Below are 22,268 nucleotides of genomic sequence, written 5' to 3'. Positions count from 1 at the left end.
CTAAAAACCCTTAACTGCTTCTTCATAGGTTCCGGGCATTTTGCCTATTAACCAGTTGACTCTTATGGTTTCTGGACTCTCACACGATCATAGTCGTGTTGATATTTGTATGATGCCTATAGCTTTTATAGGTTAAGCTCTTCTTTGGTTACATTTAAATCCTTACCTGATCTCTGGGTCTTCGGTAGTAGGTTCTTGACCTTCTAGCTTCTTCCGTTGGATCGTAGTCGACTAATCTTCGTAGTTCCTCATTTGGATGTTGTTTGGCTTTGTCGAATATCCTTTCCGCCTTTCTCTTCATAAATTCTGTAACTGGTTCCCATTCCAAGTCCTTGTAGATTTGTTTGTTCCTAACAGACCAGGGTACGTCCATCGCCATTCTAAGGAGTTTATTCTCAGTGGCCTGTATTTTCTTGATGTGGGTCTTGGCTGCGAAGCCCCATGCCGCCGATCCATATGTGAGTTGTGGTCGCGCAATTGTTTTAATCATCGTCAACTTGATGTTCTTATTCATATGACTTCTTCTGGCTATGAGTGGATAAAGTTTACTCATTGCGGCTTTTGTTTTATCAACTGCACAATTGATGTGGTTTTTCCATGTAAGTCCTCTGTCAAGCGTCACTCCTAGGTATGTTGCTTCATTTTTCCATTCAACCTCTTCTCCATCAACTTCAAGGTTTTCTTCCATCCTCAATCTTCTCTTTTGCAGTAATATTGCTTGAGTCTTTCTTCCATTGATTTGGATTTTCCATTTGATGCACCATTTGAGTAATTCATCTATGGCTTCCTGCAGTCTCCGGTGTATGATCTCTGGGCGTCGATGTCTGAACGCTATTCCTGTGTCATCTGCGTACAATGTGAGCATATTTCTAGCATTCTTCGGGATATCATAGACGTATATTACATAAAGCAGAGGTCCAAGTACCGATCCTTGAGGAGGCACTCCCGCTTCTAATTGTTTGATTTGAGAGGTTGCTCCATCTATTTTCACATAAAAGTTTCTATTCCTCAGATAGTTCCTTATAATCTTGCATAGCTTGGTCGAATCCTGCTTTTTTCATCTTGTAGATTAGGCCTTCGTGCCATACTCTATCAAAAGCTCTCTCGATATCCATCAGAACTAATCCTGTGGCCTGTTTGGTCTGCATTCCTTCGGTGACGTATTCTATGAGCCGTAGTAATTGGAGTTCAGTCGAGTGTTCTCGTCGAAATCCAAATTGTTCGGGTGGAATTATCTTCAACATTTCTGTTTCCTCATTCAGCCTTTTGGCGATAACCCTCTCGACGACTTTTCCTAGTGCTGATAATAGGCTGATTGGTCTATAATTTTGAGGAAATTTCCGTTCCTTTCCAGGCTTGTTGAAAACTATCATTTCTGCAGTTTTCCATCTCTTTGGGTAGTATTCGGTCCTCATCACTCCGTTTGTTATATTCGTCAAGGCTGCTATTCCTTTTCTAGGCAATTTCTTCAACATATAATTCGTTATCCTATCTTCTCCTGGTGCTTTCCGGTTTTTCAGTTTCATTATTATCTCTTTGATTTCTGTTGGTGAAGCCGGTTTTGGAATGATTTCGGTTTCCGGTGGTTCCATCATCAGTTCTTCGTTTGCCTCCACTTCTTCTTCTAGATCTTCATTGTCATCATCATTTCTGTAATTTATTCTGGCTTCTCTCTCAATTGAGTCGGCAAGTGCTTCGGCTTTTTCAAGTCTCGTATATACCATTCCGTTTGCTCCATGCAGTGGAGGTATAACTGTCTGTTCTCGTCGTAAGCGTTTTTGCATTTTCCAAGCCGAGTGATCTATTGTATTCAGTTCCCTTGCCTACCTGCTCCTCCGCTGGGCTTATATAGGCGCCGGAAACATTCAGGTACCTTCGCGAACCTTTCCAGAACCTACCGACCGCTCTAGTTCTCGAAAGGACCGACCGCAAGGGCCGGACTGGTTACACTATTGAAGTTATATTCATGTTCAATTTGATAACCACCATCGTGGCAATGAATTTGCACTCTATATTCGAGGCGTTCCGAGCAAAAGTGACCAAGCTACAATTTTTCTGAAATTGAATTAACAGTAAGAACTGCCTAAAAATGAATCAAAATTTTATATACTCGTAAACTCAATTTCAGAAAAATTGTAGCTTGGGCCTCTTCAACTCTGAACGCCTCATTTGTACCCTGTGTTTACTCTTACCTACATATATTTCGCATTCTGCTCTCATCCTCAAAAGGGAAATTGAACTATATGAACTACTCATATCTTTTTATTCAAGATTAATATGTTTCATACAAATCCAAATATATAAAATAAAGAATATAGATCTTGTTATAAATCTTCATTCCACTTCAGGATCGGCATGGTCCAGCTGAAGAAGAAAAAATCAGAGCTGTATTGATAGTAATAAATTGAGTGTCATGATAAATCTAACAACAGTAAAAGGGGATTTTTTCCAGCACAGTATCTAAAAAAATAATTTGAAGTTCTCTCGATGATTCAAATCAATTCCAAGTTTGATTATGAAGGTTGTGAATGTTACTTATGACTTAATAATCACCTAAATTCATATAAGGTATGTTGAAAGTTGAACGTTACAAAGGTGCAAAAACGGGGAGGATAAGAGGGCAAAGAAGTGATTTATATATATTTATTATTTTATAGTCATTTTTTCAATAGGTTATATAACCACTCACCTTTTACTGCACGTTAATTAATCAATCAACGTCAAGTTACACTTAACTGAAACAAAATTTAATAATGAAACAGCTCGGTTGAAGAAATTATTCTCAAAATTCATTCATAAAGATTTTGTTTGTTCATTCTCTCAACACAACGCAGTCACAGCACGAAACACGAATAGTCACACCACGTTTTGCATAGCGGGATTTAGGTTTTGAGTTAACCTCGAGACCACGTGTTGATAAATAGAACATTTCAGATAGTTACTGAAATTTTTTCTTCGAGAAATCGCTGGGTAGAGTTCATCGAAATTTATTCACAACACATCATTTCATGTTCTAAAAATATCACAGACTCAATATTTCAAAAATATCAACAGAGAGAAGTCGCATAGTAGTAGCTATGTTCACTTCATCGGAACATCTCGATATGATGTTACATGCAACCACTAGGGATCTAAAGTTGAGGAATTCGCAAACTTAACAATATGCGGACGTTAATGTCCACAATGTGAAATCTTAAATACATCCATGAAAATTCTCAAAGAAGCGCTTCAATACGATATTTTTGGGTACTCCTTGCGACATTCTGTTACATTTCTGGTTGACTGGGAAAGGCATGATATATTTTCGCAGTGAAAATTGTTTAGTTTTCATTTCCTGCATATCTATTTTTTCCCTTACTTGGATGTTGGTAAGGAATGTTCTCAGCTTAAGTATATATAATAATAAGGTTTATCATCTGAGTCAAAATTTTAATGTAAACCAAGTGAACTGGCATAACAAAAGACGTTCAAAATCAAGTGCAGCCTCCTAATTGTAAACACCTAAATGTTGTCTGAGATTTGTATAATTAAGTAAGCTACGGAACTCACTTAGGAAAGAATGTTGTTGAAAACAATCAAGAAAAATAAAATTTTTATAATCATTCATATGAAAAGTTTGTTAAATTGGAATCTGAATGAATCATAATAATTATTTTTGCATTTCTCACGAAAATTGGTTATAAGCCAACTCAGCAGTAAAGCTACGATTATTTTCACAGTCTGGCAACGAAGTTGCACTTCTGACATCTGACGTCATTTTATTCTTGAGATGGAGCAAGCGTAATTTTGAGCAAACCATTTAACTATTCAGGTTCCATGGTGTAATGGTTAGCACTCTGGACTTTGAATCCAGCGATCCGAGTTCAAATCTCGGTGGAACCTTGTATGGAACATTTTTTGGCAATCAATTCGGAAGATTGTAAAGACCGGTGTTCAACTTGATATGTAATTCCAATATTGTTTATTGATTACTTCAAATAATGTTTCGCCATCTTAAGGGAGCATCTAACCGAATCTATTCAGCTCTACTTCTCTCGGAAAAAAGAATTTAACTAGCACGATCGTTTCTTTGTAATGGTTCACTTTGTAGGTATCACTGAGAGGATAGCTGAGTCCAAAGCGCTCTGCTATAATATTTCAATTTGAAATTTCCACGACATAAAAGGTTTAATTCCTTCTATAAGATTCTTGTAAGAATCTAATCTAATCAAAAGAATCATCACTATAAAATTTGTGGTATAAAGTGACCTAATTCAAAAAAACACACATATGAATTATGCAAGTAGGATAATTCGGAATCAGAATATTGTAACAAAAATTGAACCAAGCAAGTCAAAAATAATTGTAGCCCAAGCACTTAGAAGATCGACTCTTCTACGTAAAAGTTTGAATCATTCTCCTAGCCCAAATTCTCTAAAAGCTATTGTCCCATCGAGCTCTGTTCACTCACCCTTCAATTGAAAGAATGATAATTGAATATCAGTGAAAATTTCAATTAACAAATAAACTGCAATCGAAAAAGTAGCATGCAGACATTACCGAAATGTGCGGATCTGATGAAGACTAGAAAGTCGAAAATTTTCACCATTTTTTCATTTATTCTCGATAGGAATTGTTGAAAATTGAGCTGTCGGTGGGGGGGCTTCGCTCAATTTTCAATAATTCCTATCGAGTATAAATGAAAAAATGGTGAAAATCTTGATGGGAAAGTGAACTGCATTAACACGTGTTGTCATCGATTGAAATAAAGGCAGGCATAAATTTGCGACTTTCTAGTCTTCATCAGAGCCGCACACATTTCGGTAATGTCTGCATGCTACTTTTTCGATTGCAGTTTATTTGTTAATTGAAATTTTCACTGATATTCAATTATCATTCTTTCAATCGAAGGGTGAGTGAACAGAGCTCGAATGGACAATAGCTTTTAGAGAATTTGGGCTAGGAGAATGATTCAAACTTTGACGTAGAAGAGTCGATCTTCTAAGTGCTTGGGCTACAATTATTTTTGACTTGCTTGTTTCAATTTTTGTTACAATATTCTGATTCCGAATTATCCTACTTGCATAATTCATATGTGTGTTTTTTTGAATTAGGTCACTTTATACCACAAATTTTATAGTTATGATTCTTTTGATTAGATTAGATTCTTACAAGAATCTTATAGAAGGAATTAAACCTTTTATGTCGTGGAAATTTCAAATTGAAATATTATAGCAGAGCGCTTTGGACTCAGCTATCCTCTCAGTGATACCTACAAAGTGAACCATTACAAAGAAACGATCGAGCTAGTTAAATTCTTTTTTCCGAGAGAAGTAGAGCTGAATAGATTCGGTTAGATGCTCCCTTAAGATGGCGAAACATTATTTGAAGTAATCAATAAACAATATTGGAATTACATATCAAGTTGAACACCGGTCTTTACAATCTTCCGAATTGATTGCCAAAAAATGTTCCATACAAGGTTCCACCGAGATTTGAACTCGGATCGCTGGATTCAAAGTCCAGAGTGCTAACCATTACACCATGGAACCTGAATAGTTAAATGGTTTGCTCAAAACTACGCTTGCTCCATCTCAAGAATAAAATGACGTCAGATGTCAGAAGTGCAACTTCGTTGCCAGACTGTGAAAATAATCGTAGCTTTACTGCTGAGTTGGCTTATAACCAATTTTCGTGAGAAATGCAAAAATAATTATTATGATTCATTCAGATTCCAATTTAACAAACTTTTCATATGAATGATTATAAAAATTTTATTTTTCTTGATTGTTTTCAACAACATTCTTTCCTAAGTGAGTTCCGTAGCTTACTTAATTATACAAATCTTAGACAACATTTAGGTTTTTACAATTAGGAGGCTGCACTTGATTTTGAACGACTTTTGTTATGCCAGTTCACTTGGTTTACATTAAAATTTTGACTCAGATGATAAACCTTATTATTATATATACTTAAGCTGAGAACATTCCTTACCAACATCCAAGTAAGGGAAAGAATAGATATGCAGGAAATGAAAACTAAACAATTTTCACTGCGAAAATATATCATGCCTATCCCAGTCAACCAGAAATGTAACAGAATGTCGCAAGGAGTACCCAAAAATATCGTATTGAAGCGCTTCATTGAGAATTTTCATGGATGTATTTAAGATTTCACATTGTGGACATTAACGTCCGCATATTGTTAAGTTTGCGAATTCCTCAACTTCAGATCCCTAGTGGTTGCATGTAACATCATATCGAGATGTTCCGATGAAGTGAACATAGCTACTACTATGCGACTTCTCTCTGTTGATATTTTTGAAATATTGAATCTGTGATATTTTTAGAACATGAAATAATGTGTTGTGAATAAATTTCGATGAACTCTACCCAGCGACTTCTCTAAGAAAAACTTTCAGTAACTATCTGAAATGTTCTATTTGTCAACACGTGGTCTCAAGGTTAACTCAAAACCTAAATCCCGCTATGCAAAACGTGGTGTGACTATTCGTGTTTCGTGCTGTGAGAAGTCCATTAAGAGGGGTCTTTACCGTTTTAGTGGTCAGTTCAAAAAGAGAAAATAAATATGTTGCGCCAGAAACCACTAATTGCAATGGGGTTATCATTATAATTCAATTCAATCATTCGTCACCTCGGAAAGTCAGAAATTTTTTATTCGTCAAACGAAAAAAAAATTGAAAAATTTTTTCATTGAAGAACAAATATTCATTCATGATATTACCTTTCCGAGGTGCCATTATGTCCTCTATGAATTTTTACACGAAAAAATTGCTCGAAAATTCTCGCCATGGCTACAATGGTGAAATTGAAAAAAGGCGTTCGTTAGGTGCTGTCATCTTTTCGACGAAAGTGGAAACTATTGTAATTTTCGTAACTTCGTAGCATCAATAATAACGGAGTTGGCAATGGTTCTGACTCAATTTGGAATACCCCTGTATACGGTGATTTTAATAATTGGTGAAAAAGCAAAAATTACATTCACCTTACTACTCCAATTGTTTGAAATTTAATAGGAAATGACGGATGAGAATACTGTCCTTTCACAGAGCCTGAGATTCAACAAGAAAATTCCAGCTATTTTCTAGTTCACTCGGATGTAGAAATGCATTCGATCGATTGGATTGGTCAGAAATATAATCATTCCGTGATATAGAACAATCGAACATATTTTATGCGACAGAACAATCAATCATGAGTACGCAACGAGACCAAGCTCGCAACGACTGCCAATCGCATAGTCCAAAAGCCTCGTCGCGCGAAACACAACAATGCTCCCTAATAACGCGAAATAATCGGCCTTTTTGCCGAAATCGCACGTCGGATTAGCGGAAACAAATGGCGAAAAAAAAAATGCGGGCCTCAATCCGACAGCGCAACGTCGTTTTTCCGTCATTGTGACCGATAATCGTACCCTAATTAACATCGCGGCATATCCGTCCGCTTTCAGCTGACGTCGCGCGGCGAGCCCGCTTTTTCGAGCGACCGAAGCGATGTATGCACGGGGCGTCGCGGCCCCCGGGACAAACGACATCGTAATGAATTTTCGGTATCAATATGAGCAGCGAGCACGCGGTCGAGAAGCGCCGGGGTGTGAAATTGGAAAACTGCATCGCGCTGCAGTGGACCATATCTCAATTCCAGTGGCGTGCGCTTGGACGAATCGTTATCAAGTATTAGAGGAAATAACTGCAGCATATTTCGAATAATGAGCTGAATCAAAATGAAAAACCTTAGAAGCCTAGTTTGACATAGGGCGCAGGTAATTTGAAATAAAATATTCCTAATCGAGTTAATCCTTTTTCTATGAAAACAGCAGCTACCGTATCTAGGTACTATTGCAATAACAATAACAATAACAAAAGTTTTATTTCCGGAATCTCGTATAAAATATACACAGAAATGGAACACCGTCAATAATAGAGAAAAAAAAATTATTTGCTAAACAACATCCTAGAGTTTACATTACTATAATTCAAAAATTCAGCAATAGAGTAAGGTTCAATATTGGTAATCAACTCTATGAGAGTTTTCTTGAATTTTTTATGAGAAACTATATCTAGTATACTCTTAGGTAGACTATTATACAATTTTACACACATGTAATTGGTATTTTTTTCAGTCAGTGTCTTCCTATGCATCGGAAAGTGAAACGGAACAGTACGTCTCGTGTTATTGACTTTTCTTAAATTTTCAAAATAATGGTGACTGGTTTTCACAAAAAGGATGCACTCCAAGACAAACAATTCGTAAAAAGTTAGAATTCCATTCTGTCTAAAATGCCCTCTACATGACTCTCCATATTTAAGACCAATCATAGATCGTAATGCTGACTTGTGCAGCACAAACAGCTTACTGCAATCAGAACCTCCACCCCAAATAACGATTCCGTACCGAAGGATAGATTGAAAAATAGATGGTTCTCAAAAGTGCCACATCTACTCGTCGAGATAACACCCTTATCATATAAAGGACACTATTCAGTTTTTTACTTAGGTGATAAATATGTTCTCTTCAATTTAATTGATTATCTACATAAACTCCTAAGAATTTAGTGGTCTGTGATATACGAACTGTGGTGTTGTTGAAATCTATCGTGTCCGGGAAACTTTCTCTGGATCTATTAATCCTGAAAATGACCCACTCGGTTTTATTAACATTCAGATGGAGCCCATTCTGACTACACCAAGCACTTATCAGATCAAATGCTGTTCGTGTCTGCTCAATACAATATTTGAGGTCTTTATTTTTGATGAGTGCATTTGCATCGTCTACAAATAACAGTACATTGACCATCTCCTGCGCCTGTGGCAATATAATAGATGGCGCATGGCGCCCCCCATTTGCGTAGATTTTTTTCATTCATTATGTTTTCTTATAGTATTTTTTTGTTCATAATTTTAGTCATGCATTTTCGTTAATGTTTTAAAATAATACACAATATTATACATTTTTATTGAAACCAGTGAAATACACATTTCATATATATCATAAAAATGAAACAAATTCCAAAAAAACAAAACGAAATATTTATATTCATATATTAATACTTATAAATGTTAAAAAAAATATATATTTTTCAACTTGAAATCTGAAAACATTGCATACGTAAAGAAAATTTTTCTTGATGTTTGTGAACCAATGTTTTTCAAATCGCCTGTTGTTTGTCAACGGATAACGTACATCGTAATAGTTGTATAAAAATATTCAGTGGTCTGATTTCGAACTCAAAAATAAAATGCGAATTTTGAAGGACCACTCGATTGCTCGAGAAGAGTTAGCGGACTGTAATGTTTTTGAATAAATTGTAAAGCAACTGGAAATTGCTTGGGTGGAAAAAATGTAAAACAAAGCGTCAATAAAGATGCGACTTACCTCTATGGAGTGCTGTGAAGGGTTGAGCTGGCCAGCGTTAAGTAGCGAAATCCAATTGATCCACACTTGAATTTGTTTTCATTAGCGAGAAATTTAGATCAGCGTAATTCTTAGAGAACAGAGAAATAAATCGAACACACTTTCTTGGCTAAGTCAGCGGCGATACTGCCACATATGTCCATAATTCCATCTCCAGACACTGTCGCACCTTTATCTCATAAGATGCGCGAAAATAACAATAAAAAAACCCATTTAGTAATTTATAATTTCCAATTACCCTAAGAAAAAATAAACATTGGTAATACTGCCAAAAGAAAAAATGCACATAGATGCACAAACTTAAATATTAATTTTATATTATATTTACAAAAAATTAAAGGAGCATAAAACTTGTCCAATAGTATTATTATTTACTTTCCACGTTGTTGTATTGTTGAAGTCAATTTCAATCTCTATGTTTGGTTGGAGTTCATGATTTGGTTGATGTTTTTCGATTACTTCGTTTTGACCCAAGTCTGATTCAATTTCTATATTTTTTCTTTGTTCACCTTCGCTATCTGTAGAACTTGAATCAGAAATATGAGAATGAATAGGACTGACAGTTGTGGTCATTTTTTTGGTAATAAAAACTTTGATAAATCACATGTATTGGCTTTTAGGGCAGCAATTTTTTGAGCACGCAATGCTTTATTCTATGCCCCTGATAATTTTTCTGGTGGCATGTCTGCAAACTTAGCATACCAAACAAATATCTACTATTTTTTAAGGCTAGAGTTTTTCGATACGTATTTATCTGAGATTAATAACATATAGAAAGTGGAAAAAATAATTTATAGGATCAATGGAATTCTTCTATTATTATCGATTGAAATTCAGTCTGGGAGGACTCTGCACCTTCTGAAATTCTTTAGGATTTTCACTCCTAGTCTCGAAGTTTTACAAAAGAATTCCATTTTTCGTTCATTGTCAGGCAACAATTTTTTCCATTTGATTTGCTCCTGACATATTCAGGATGTCTCGTATTTATGTATTTTTCTCTCTTCTTGGGGTTCAAAATTCTGATTGGTGAATTGAAAATAAAAACGATTTCTGAAATATCAGATACAACGTCTGAAGATCTAAAAAACCCATCGTTATAAAATTGTATCAGAGAAGCCGTACTTCACGCAAAAATAGATGGTACGTTTGTCGAAGAGATACCGACGAACTTTATGAAGCGCAAAAAACTACTGAAAATAGGTGTAAGCACACATGCCTACGCGCGACAATAATATTTATGACTTTATTGCACTTTTGAACAATTTATATGTATTATTTCTTACCCCGGCATTACTCGTTTGGAGAAGTATACATGAAAATGGAGTTGTGATCTTTCGAATTATTTTGTATGGCGCACCTATTTTTTTAACCTTTGATATTTTTGTGGCGCCCCAGCGAACCTTGCGCCCGTGGCAAGTACCACCTTTGCCACGCCCTAGATACGGCCCTGAAAAACAGTTTCGATTATTTTTTTCAATTAATGAATACCTTGCCTCTGAAACAATTTCAAACTTCTAGTTTCGAGGTAATTAATAATTCTCATCGACATAGACTAGTATAATAATTACCGAATAAAGATTTATAATAAACCCAGATTTATTTTCAGTAGCTCGAATTCATTGTTATTGTTTTATCAGGAATATCAATTTATAGAGTAGACATAAAAATTTATTATAGTTACAGTCATTTCACTTTCAACATATTATTATGAAATTCAGGCTATTTGAACAAACAACTGGTCTCTTCTCAAATTTGTTCTATTTTAAAATATGTATTCAAATTGTTTTAATTTCATATACCCAGGGATATTTCACACTCGACAAGTAAATTTGAAGTTCTGCATATGATCCAGCAATTTTTTTAATTTTCTTTTGTGAACGCGTATTGTAACCATCCCGTGAAATATCAGCGAAAAAACCGCGATATTATGGAAGAAATTCATGGGACAAAAACTCGTACGTGGTGTTAAATGCTAAAAATTTTCATAAAGAAAGCTTTTTATTTTCTTCTTGAAGGCATTGTAATGTAGTGACGTCAAGCCATCTGGTAGTTTGTTATAGAGTTTCAAACTATTATACAGTGTGATTCATGAGTCGTTGGCCATAGCCCAATGGTGAATGAAGGTCATCCAGGCCTTTCAGAAAACTTGCTTGTTTTGTATCCTAAGGCTATTAGTTTCGGAGATACGGGGTGATTCATGAATATTGACCTAAATTTGCTCTGGAATGTAAGGTCCGATTTCGATCAAATTTTGTGTGTTTGTTCACTTCAGAAAGCTCTTCCAAACGGCTCTCCTACAGAAATTTCGTTATTGCCATGAAAAACTACATAATTTATTCTAAGGAATTTAATTTTCACTTTGCATGGTTATTTTTTCGAAATGCGGTCCTGTTTTTATTCATTTGGTGATTATTTGTTGTCTTCGGTCGAGATTTTGAATTTTTTTTTAATTCTGTTCAAATCTTTTTGATTTCGAAGCCTCAGGTCCCACTGAGTGTGCGTGAAAAAGTGACAGACACTTCTGATTTCACGAGAGCATTTGCGGCAGAGGATAGAAGAAGCCTGTGCAGAAGTTGAACAAAATCACAAGAAAAAAAGGGCAGTATTTATTGCTCTTAAAATCAGATTATTTAATCTGATTTTAAGCGTTAGCAAATGTGTCGAGAAGGAAGAACTCCATTTCGAACATCTCTTATGATAGTACATATTCATCGTTGAAGAATAAATTTTAATACTTAATGTGTGTTTTGAAGCAAATACACTTACGATTTAAATTTTCCAAGATGGTTTACAATATTGGTATCTAAATTCAATATGTTGGCTATTGAAAAGGGTGAAATTCCTGTAGGGTTGTTTCTTGATTTGTCAAAGGCTTTCGATTGTGTGAATCATGACACATTATTAAAGAAGCTGGAAAAGTATGGTATACGAGACCAACAGCTAAAACTTATTCGTAGTTATTTAAATGGAAGAAAACAAAAGTACGTATTAAAATCAGAGCCGGAGCGAGGGCGTGGCGAGAGAGGCAGTCGCCACGGGCGCTAGCGATCTGGGGGCGCAAAATAAAAATAATAAAAAACAGTATTCTCTCCAATTGAATATTTTTCATTTAATATTTAACACAAAACATAATATTATAAAAATATGCCAAACACATTATGTGTGTGAATTAAATTAATGTGAACGTAAACGAACACTATACAGGTGGGATTGTAAACAACGTCCGTAGTCCACAGAATGGACTGGAGAATAATAATCAAATACTTAATAATAATAAATTATTAAGATATAGTCCACACCATCAGTCTGAAAACAGAATGCGTCGCCACAGCCTTCTAAAGAACTCTATTGACGGCTGTGGCGTCGCATAACAACCAACGCGATAACAAAGGCCATGTCGAGATCTACTTACAAAAAAACTATCGGAGACCGATTGAGGCGCAAAACCTTAGCCGATTGGGGGTATTTCCTTCAGAACATAGACCACAATAGCTCCTGGAGAACTGGAGAGCTGGTAAATTATCACAGATAGAGGTTACAGAAGAGGAAAAGAGAAGAAAAATAAAATAGCCTGGAGGAGGAGCTGATGATGAAACATTTTAATTTTGACTAGAAGAATAAGCTGAAAAAGGACCTCATTCAAGTATTGAACTATATTTAAGTGCAACTCGAATAAGGATTCAGTGTTTTGCCTAATTTCTGAAGACAGCTTTCTCGAGGGAATATGTTTGCACGGCTTTCTACTTGGCGAATTAAACAAGAAACCATTGAAGTATAGTCCCGATTCAGATCCATACAAATTTGTGGCCACTCAAAATATTCTTGACTTTATCAGTAACTACAGCTGCCACAGCTACATATTAACGTTCTTTCAACAAATTGAAATTAGTGAAAACCTATTTAAGGTCTTTAACTGGACAGGAAAAGCTGACTTATTTAGCATAGCTGTCCCATCTATAGAAAAGAAAAAGAGTCACGACATCATTGATATTCTTGCAGAAACCAAAGCAAGAAAAGTCAAATTATAGTTCATTTTGAATGCATGTTATTGTTATTTCGTATCCCTTTTATTTTGATTTTATTTGTATTGATTTCTTTAAAATAGGAAAAATTTTTCCGAGCAAAAAAAGCTAGGTATTCGATTATGAAAGATAAATACAAATCAACATAGGAAAGAGAATTTCTTAGGGGCGCATTATGAGAATTCGCCACAGGCGCCAGAATCCTAGTTCCGGCTCTGATTAAAATAAACACGGAAACTTTCATTTCCGATGATCAAACTGTGAATCGAGGAGTACCACAAGGTAGGTAGTATACTCGGGCCACTTTTGTTTATTGTGTACATAAATGATTTGCCCAATAATATTGATCAAAATTTAGATCTCATAATGTATGTTGACGATACAAACATAATAAAAAGGCTGCAGAATGTATTGAATTTAATACAGCATGTGAATGCAGCTTCCTCAGAAGTGAAATGCTGGTGCTGTACTAATGAATTAAAATTTAATGAAAAAAAAACAGAATGTGTAATTTTTCATACATCTAGGTCAAATATTGAGATACCAGAGATAACAATAATAGATGAGTCTCAAGTTAAGATAGCGGACTCTACTAAGTTTTTAGGTTTGCATGTTGATGCTAATCTGACGTGGAAAAATCATATTGAATACCTAAATAGAAAACTGAACTCCAATTTATATGCAATGAATATTTTAAAAAAATCAGTAGATACATCCACACTGAAAGTGGTTTACTTTGCCAACTTCCAGTCAATATTGTCATACGGAATTGTATGCTGGGGAAATAGTTCCAGTACTGATAGCTTATTTGTGAAACAAAAAATGGCCATAAGATCTTTATTTAAAATGAAATATAGGCAGACTTGTAGAGGTGTTTTTAGAGCAAACAATATTCTGACATTAACTGGCATATATGTATATAATTGCGTTAAGTTTTTGGTAGAACATACGGAATTATTCGAAAAATATAAAAATAAAAATGAAAAAACTAGGCAAATGGATCAATACTAGTATCCAATTCACTCACTTAGCATAACTCACAAAAATTCTAGATATATGTGTATTAAACTGTACAATATTTTGCCAAGGCAATTTCATGTTATGGACGATGTAAAAAAATTTAATAAAAGACTTTTTCTATTCATCATTGATTGTGAACCATATAATGTAGGAGAATATTTAGATTACTGTAGAATACACAGAAATATGTGATTAGGCTAAAATATATTTCGATATATGAAGTATGATAACATACTAGGACATTTTTTCTTGTACTTACAATTAGTATGTACTATGAATTGAATAAAAATTGTTATTGTTATTGTTATTGTAATTTCAAAAGAATACACAGCTCGACTTTGCATACTCTTAAACACTTTTATACGAACACTCAGAATATGCTGAGGGTTTAAAATGAAGAAGAATTGAACAAAATAAAAAAAAATTCAGAATCTCGGCAAAGGACCATAAATATTATCACCGAAGGAATAAAAGCAGGACCGCATTTCGAAAAAATGACATAAAATATGAATTCTTCCGGTTCCTAATCCCTTGTGACAAGTGTGCCATGCAAAGTGAAAATTGAATTCCTTGGGTCAAATTATGTAGTTTTTCGTGGCAATAACGAAATTTCTCTAGAGGATGTAAAAAATTTAGATTTTGGGGCTTGAATGAAAAATCACGATATTCTGAGTACTGCCCTGAAAATATTTATATTTCATAAACCGATTGGAAAAGCTGTCTGATGTGAACAAACCCACAAAATTTGATCGAAATCAGACCTTGCATTACAGAGTTATGGCTTTCGCAAATTTAGGTCAATATTCATTAATCACCCCGTATCTCCGAAACTAATAGCCTTAGGATACAAAACAAGCAAGTTTTCTGAAAGGCCTGGACCGGCATTCAGCATTAGGCTATGGTCAACGACTCATGAAACACCCTGTATATGTGCATGTGTCGCGTTTTGTCCAGTCGATGTAATGGATATTATATTTGTCCTTGAATCGCGTGTTGTGACCGTGAACGTTCAATTGTTTTTGGAACTTGTTTCCCCTCCTATGTACATATAGAAGGCACTCCATGTTGTAACAGCATGGGATGGTAATATTCCTTATTTTTTAAAAAGTGGTCTACACCTTGTCATTCGTCCTTCCTCTGTTACTATTATCATAGCATGTTTCCGGAAAATTCTTACAGCTTCCTAGGACGCCCCCCAAGGATGATGCAATAGGTCATCTGTCCGTGGAATTGAGCATGGTACACAATCAAGGCTTCTTTTTCTGTTAAAAAGGTTTTTATAGTTTTAATTGCGAACAGCGTTGTCGAATGTTTTTAAGACAATTCACATGTTGTTCCCAACCTAAGTTTCCGCTGATCGATAACCAAAGCAGGGATTTACTTTCTTTGTTATATCGTTTGGTGGTGACTACGAGCTACTTCGTTTTATCAACGTTTACACTCATTCTGTTGTTTCCGAACCACTCAGCAGCATCATCTGTGGATTTCTTCGATTTTGTCTGAAGTCAGCTTTCCATTTAATCTCTATTTTTAAAAGAGACACCATCCGCAAAGGGAACTACGTCATCCGCCACAACTTTATACTGAAGTCATCGATTTAGAGAGCAAATAAAATGGCTCCAAGCACCGACTCCTGTGATACTCCTCGGGTAACTCTTCTTTTGGATGATAACTTTCCATCAAGGTCCACTATTTGACAACGATCTTGCAAGTAGGCAAGTTATCGGATGAGAAATACAGACTCTGTGGATCGGAAAAGAAACAGGTGAACACATACGAGTAGCTTGCAGGACCTAATGAGGCAAATTCTAGGTAGACGCCAAGGTTTCTAGGGTTGTCGTTAGATTTGTCGATACCACTGATAGCCATATTAGAACTGAATGAGTGGGGTACAAGAAAAAAAGATCCAAGTGGTCGCAGCTCTGAAAGACTCAGCTAAGTTGTAAGACCTTGATTTAATAACAATAAGAAATAATTTGATAAAAAATTCTTTCCAATTATATCATATTTTTAAGTATAATTATAATAGTCATGATATTTATTGAATTTGTTGAAATGAATTGAGTGTTTTCCGACAAAGATGGCAAATAAAGCACAATGTTACAAATATGTTACTTGGATATGATGGAGCGGGAACATGAAATTCACAAAATGTGGATATAATTTGGATGCAGCACAGGTACATCCCAAATATCGTATCCGACACGTAACGGTTACAGAAAAATAACACATAACAGAGTTCCCCATTCAATCTCCCAAGAAAACATAACAGATATGTTACTGGTCACCTTGGAATTAAGGAAATTTAAGGAAACTATTCAAAGAGGAGACACCTGACATACTACTCCAATGTATAATGGAAAAAAATCTTTTAAAATATCAAAATTACAATTTGGAGATATTCTTGAAATAAGTGCGTGTTTTCACTTCCAAGAACACATCCCAGCTATACAATATAACTTGCGTTGAAAACACGTTTGTTCAAATATAAACTAATTAAGTGTGTTATTCGAATGCATCGTCGGTTGCCTTGCACAGGTCACAAACTCTTCTTTTCTACCTATTCTCAGGACGGATAATAACATTTTTTCAAACCCGCCACTGGCAGTGATCCCCGTGTGACTCGAACCCATAGTTTTCGCTCCAACCTATAAAAATAAATAGCGGCTTAACTGCGATTTAGGGGCGGCGGAACCGAGGCCGATCGAAATACGACATAATAAAAAATAATGAAATCATAGCCGTCACTCGTTGTCCGATCCCCGGACAAGTTAATTTCTCGGTGTCAGTCCGGATTATTCCTTCAGCGGTCTAGACCCACCGGAGACGGCCGATCGATCAGAATGAGGGGGTGCAGATAGCCCGAGGGGACAGGAAAATAAGGAAATCATCATGGAAGATACTTTGATATGGTCGATATTGCCTTCATACGGGAGGAGGCAGATAAATTTGTTCATAAGCGTTTACATCATTTTTTGAATTTAGACGAACAAAACTACCGTATATCATGTCTTCTTAGTCATCTACGACTCCATAGTATTATAGCGAGAGTTAGTAGTGGGATTTAGTACAAATATTTTTGTTTTCATATTGAATTCTTTCAAATTAATTTTGGTTTTCGTTATTCCTTGTTAATTATTCTAGAAAAAAATTAAAACTTCCGGTTCGAAAACATATCCATGATCTACAAAAAAAGTTGAACAAGCAACAGTAGCCAACAGAGAGGAAAATCGAAAAAGGTAAGAGAATAGGAGACTTCTATCGCACAAATCGCCTGGCTGCCGGTCATCGATAAGAAGAATTTAAAACCAATACCGCTTTGTTACCATGCTATTCCAGGGTAGAAATATGAATGAACTTTTAATCGGAAATGTTGCAGTCACAAAAGCGAGATTCCTCTAAAGATACTTGTATTGGGAGCAACACGTCAGACGGGAGACTAAGGCTGAAAAATGCAGAAATTAAAAAATTCATATGTCAAGATGAATTTGGATCTGTCAACGGAATGAATGCAAGCTGAATAGGTTCTTTGCACATACAGTTTAATGAAGCGAGAATAAATTGAAGGAAGGAGATCTTCAAACTCTAGTTAAAAAGAAAGAGAGTTTGTTAACTTTCAGTCCATGAGCTACTGCTACAAGCTTTGCAGTCGACGTCTTGACCACCCCTGTTCTATACAGGCCGAATCTCTGACTCGTAGATATATTTTAACACTACATTTCTGAGGTCAAAAGGAACACTTTTTTCCTTCACTGTTTTTTCCGACTCGGCCCTGATTAAAAGGTCTAGCCATTTTTAGTTTCTATTATTAACAGTGCTACCCCTAGAAAATCGAAGTTACCTTCAGAATAACTAGCTAAATCTGTGACACTACACATCTGTGGATCTTTTAAACGAAGTTGTATTCAGCCAAAGTACCCAATTTTTCATATTTCACAGATACTTTTCAATTTTTGAAAATCAAATTACTCGAAAACGGAGCATTACACGAGAAAATATGAAGAATACTTTTACTTCACAAAACGTTCATACATATATTCATTAGAGAGCGTCCAACTTAGTTTAAAGAGTTAGGTTCTTCGAATTTTTGGTATTTTTATGGTACGTTATGGTCATTATGAGAAAACTGGAAGACGTGAGTGATATCTTTAGTGCGGAAAAGATTCGACAAATAAATGAAAAACTATATTCCGAAATTCATTTCATTCGATAAAACCCTTTGAATTCGGCTAGGATGCCGGAGGTAGCGGGTTCGAATCCCGCCGACGTCATGTTTGTGGGTGTCTTGTACCTAGGATTTAAATATTGTTGGCTGATGTGCACGAACACAAAGCCACGGGGAGATAGGAAGAGAAAAAAATATAACAATCAATGTTGCTTCACATTATGTTTTTTTTTGTTTCATTTCTATCTATGAAATAATTCTAAAATTTTCAGAAAAATACTATTATCCTCAGTACGTAAGAAAGACGTACGCAAGACGTAAAAAGTACTGAATAATCGTTTTCCGAGTTCTTCTTCAAGACGTCAGCGTAAGACGTCTTCAGGCTGTGACGTCACCATAAGGTCTCACAGACGTCACCAAGTTGGTCATCATACGTCCGAACATGACCAACCAAAGACGTCCTGAAGATCAAAATTTCTACCTGGGAGAAATGAATATAAATGAAATCCAAATAATACTGAAATAGTAGTAATTTTTGTTGCAGTTCTAGCAGATACTCACCATTTGACCCAGTTCTTTGTGCAAATTAATGAAATACCAAAAAAAAACTACATTAGCAGACTCTTTAATACCCTATTGAACAACTTCGGACCGAATTGTACAAATGATTTAAAGAGGAGTAAATAAAACATCTAAATAAAAATAAATTCAAGAAAAATACTAAGAAATGATAAAAATATTTCAAAGAACCAAATAAAAAAAAACAATTGCCACTTTTGAGCTGAAATTTCGAACAAACATATATACAGGATGTCTTTATATGTGAGGTTTTTTTGTCAGAAGGTAGAACTCATCAAAATAAGTCGGTCAACCAAAATTTGTCTATACAAAATATCCAAGATGGCTGAGATACAACCCATAGAAGTTCGACAAAATTTACTTGAATGTCAAGTACAGGACTTTGGAAGGTGACTCCGGCATCGTAAAAACGAAACAAAACATAAACATATGGCTGGACCATATGGTTCAGTACCAAGTTCATCGGATTAGATGTATCAGGTCACTTTCGAGGGAATCATAATTGTTGCATCGTGCAACTTAAGGTGAAAAAGAAATTTTGAAAATCGAGGCATTTTCCTGAAAGTGCTTATGTTAGTTATATTGAAAAAGTGTTGTGATGTTTCCCCATTTCATCACATTTACGACAATTGTTGGAATGTTCGAACAAGAAGATTATGATGTCCATCGTGAAAAAATTCGTGAATAATTTAGACGAACTTTATGGATGACATTTTGAAGTATTATTCTATTTATTACACTTGTGTCCTAAGTCTCTTTTGTCAGTTGGTATCGAAACGAGCCATTTCATGAAATCGTGTAAGTTACTTAAAAAAATGAGAAAAATTCAGCAATCCTAAGTTTCCATTTTTATGACCACGCAATCCGAGCCAATATCTTACACGAAACTACTAAGCTGAATCAGGTGATAAGCTTTTTCCAGCTGCTTTGCGGTCTAGGGTCGTATTAGTATCTATTTATGTAATCATTCTCAATTTTTTTCAACTTTGTCATCAAAAGTTTTGTATAGGTGATTTATAGTGAAACTCTTCATTTTGACCAGTTCTACTTTCTGTTGAAAAAAAGCCTCACCTTCAAATAGACCCTGTATACTAAAATCGATAAAGAACACGTCCATCAAAGAAAAAGGGGAAAAACGGACTCACTCATCCACTCTCTTTTATTTTGCCTTCCTGTGAGCCTTTTCGAAACTCCACGTCCCGGATGCGAAAGTGCTATCTTCTCGAACAAACATCATCATCCATAATTATTCTTTTTCTCCGATTCTAGGGGGTATAACACCTGCTCCGACAAATCCCCAGGTCATTAGCCTTCACGAGATTACAGTAAATATTGCTGGAATTATTACTGCTACCCCCCATTCCCTTTCCCCACGTCGCTGCTGATTGAATTAACGTGTTTGCAGAAACCCCGTTTCAGGATAAAAAGTTTATCTTCCGAATTAAAATAAAAAAGCGATGGCGAAGGGTTAAATACGCATAAAAACGATAAAGAGGATACCATCTCCCTTCGGCCGTAGTTTTATGAAAGTTTATTGTAGCAAGAAGGCCGGTTTTCGGATGGTGGAAAGGGATTTTTTCGCAGTTAGGTAAATATGGGGTGAGGTGCATTATCGTTTGTGAGTTGGATTAGGGATGTACATTTTTTGTCTAGAATTAATACTGAACAAATAGATCGGTAGTTAGCAAATTTTATTGCAAGTGAAAATTTATCGTGATCTTGATAAATGAATACACATGTTTCCCCCATTCATTCTTTATGAATATATTATAGGGAGTGTTCATTTCATTTCAAAAGAAACTGAATAAAAAGATATTCGCTAAAATACGTTTCTCCATTTGAATAAAATAAATAAATAAGGCCTTTATTTCTTTAACAGAAATCTCAAGGGGAAGTTCACCCAAGGGTGTTCTGCCACTTAACCCTTGTTCTTACATGAAAAAAAATATTCAGTGTCCAATCCATCTCAGATAATAATGAACATAAGAACAACAATAGAGCGAAAAATAAAACAGAAAAAAAAACATTATTCTTTTTCTTGCCTTCACGGAGACTGAATAGAGTTATATCGAATCACTGAGCAAGTATTCTCTGATTTTATTTTTGAATTTACTATGTTTAAATTGTTTAAACTCAAAAGGAATCCCGTTGTACAATTTATAGATGTTGTATCCAAAACTTCTCTGAAAGGTAGAGGTTCGATGGTGAGGACAAGTAAGCAAACCTCTATGTCTAATGTTAACATTGTGAACATCAGTTCTGTATTGCAACCTATTGAAGAGATAAGATGGTTTTCTATTCACAATTATTTTATGGAATGTACAAAGAGTATGAAAGTTAAAGCAAAGTCTCATAGGAAGCCAACTCAACTCAACTAACTCATGGTATACATGATCAAATTTTCTAATCCTGAAAATAAACCTTATACAGTTCTTCTGGACATGTTGAATTCGACCGAGAGAGTCTGATCCAAACAGAAACTGTACACAGGAGAGAAGTGATTGAAATTAGACCAGACTCTCACACAGAAGTTTTTTGGTATAGATAGGTAAATAAGATCTGTGCGGATATAACGCTCTTAAAGCTCCATAAGCTCTCCGCACAGTACCCTCCACATGCTCGCGAAATCTCAGCGAATCATCCAGAATCAACCCTAAATTTCGTGCACTATCAACAAACCCGATAGCACTGTTCGCTACAGTTGGTCTGAGGTTTTCCTTAACGAGCTGTTTCAGTATGGTGATGAGTCCAATACGATACCAAAAACAGTGCTGTAATAATCTCGTTACAGCACTGTTTTTAGTTTAGTTTAATTTTGAATCATCCATATTAGGAAACTGTTTTAGATCTGATCTATAATTTAGCTGGTTAAATTTATATATACACAACATGTTTTCAGGACTAAAGGGAATTTTCCTAATCCCAAGATGAATACACATAGTACCAATGTATCTACAGAAAAGCTATTGAGCAGCAATTTATATCCTGAATCAAGTATCATTGGTATTACAAGAAAATTATGATTATGTATATAGTGTAGGAGAGAGTTCCTTTGAATTGGACAGCCCA

General features: G+C 35.4%; 2 non-coding genes across 2 annotated transcripts; one reads left to right on the top strand and one right to left on the bottom strand.

The window, feature by feature from the left end:
* Positions 1-3,810: 3,810 nt before the first annotated feature.
* On the top strand, positions 3,811-3,882 carry Trnaq-uug. The gene has a single exon. It is a non-coding gene; the product is annotated as a tRNA-Gln (tRNA).
* A 1,577-nt stretch (positions 3,883-5,459) lies between these two features.
* On the bottom strand, positions 5,460-5,531 carry Trnaq-uug. The gene has a single exon. It is a non-coding gene; the product is annotated as a tRNA-Gln (tRNA).
* Positions 5,532-22,268: the final 16,737 nt, after the last annotated feature.

Source organism: Coccinella septempunctata, chromosome 3 (genome assembly GCF_907165205.1).
Source record: "Coccinella septempunctata chromosome 3, icCocSept1.1, whole genome shotgun sequence".
NCBI lineage: Eukaryota > Metazoa > Arthropoda > Insecta > Coleoptera > Coccinellidae > Coccinella > Coccinella septempunctata.
Note: the sequence above shows the minus strand (reverse complement) of the source record. Positions and strands in the feature narration are given on the sequence as shown.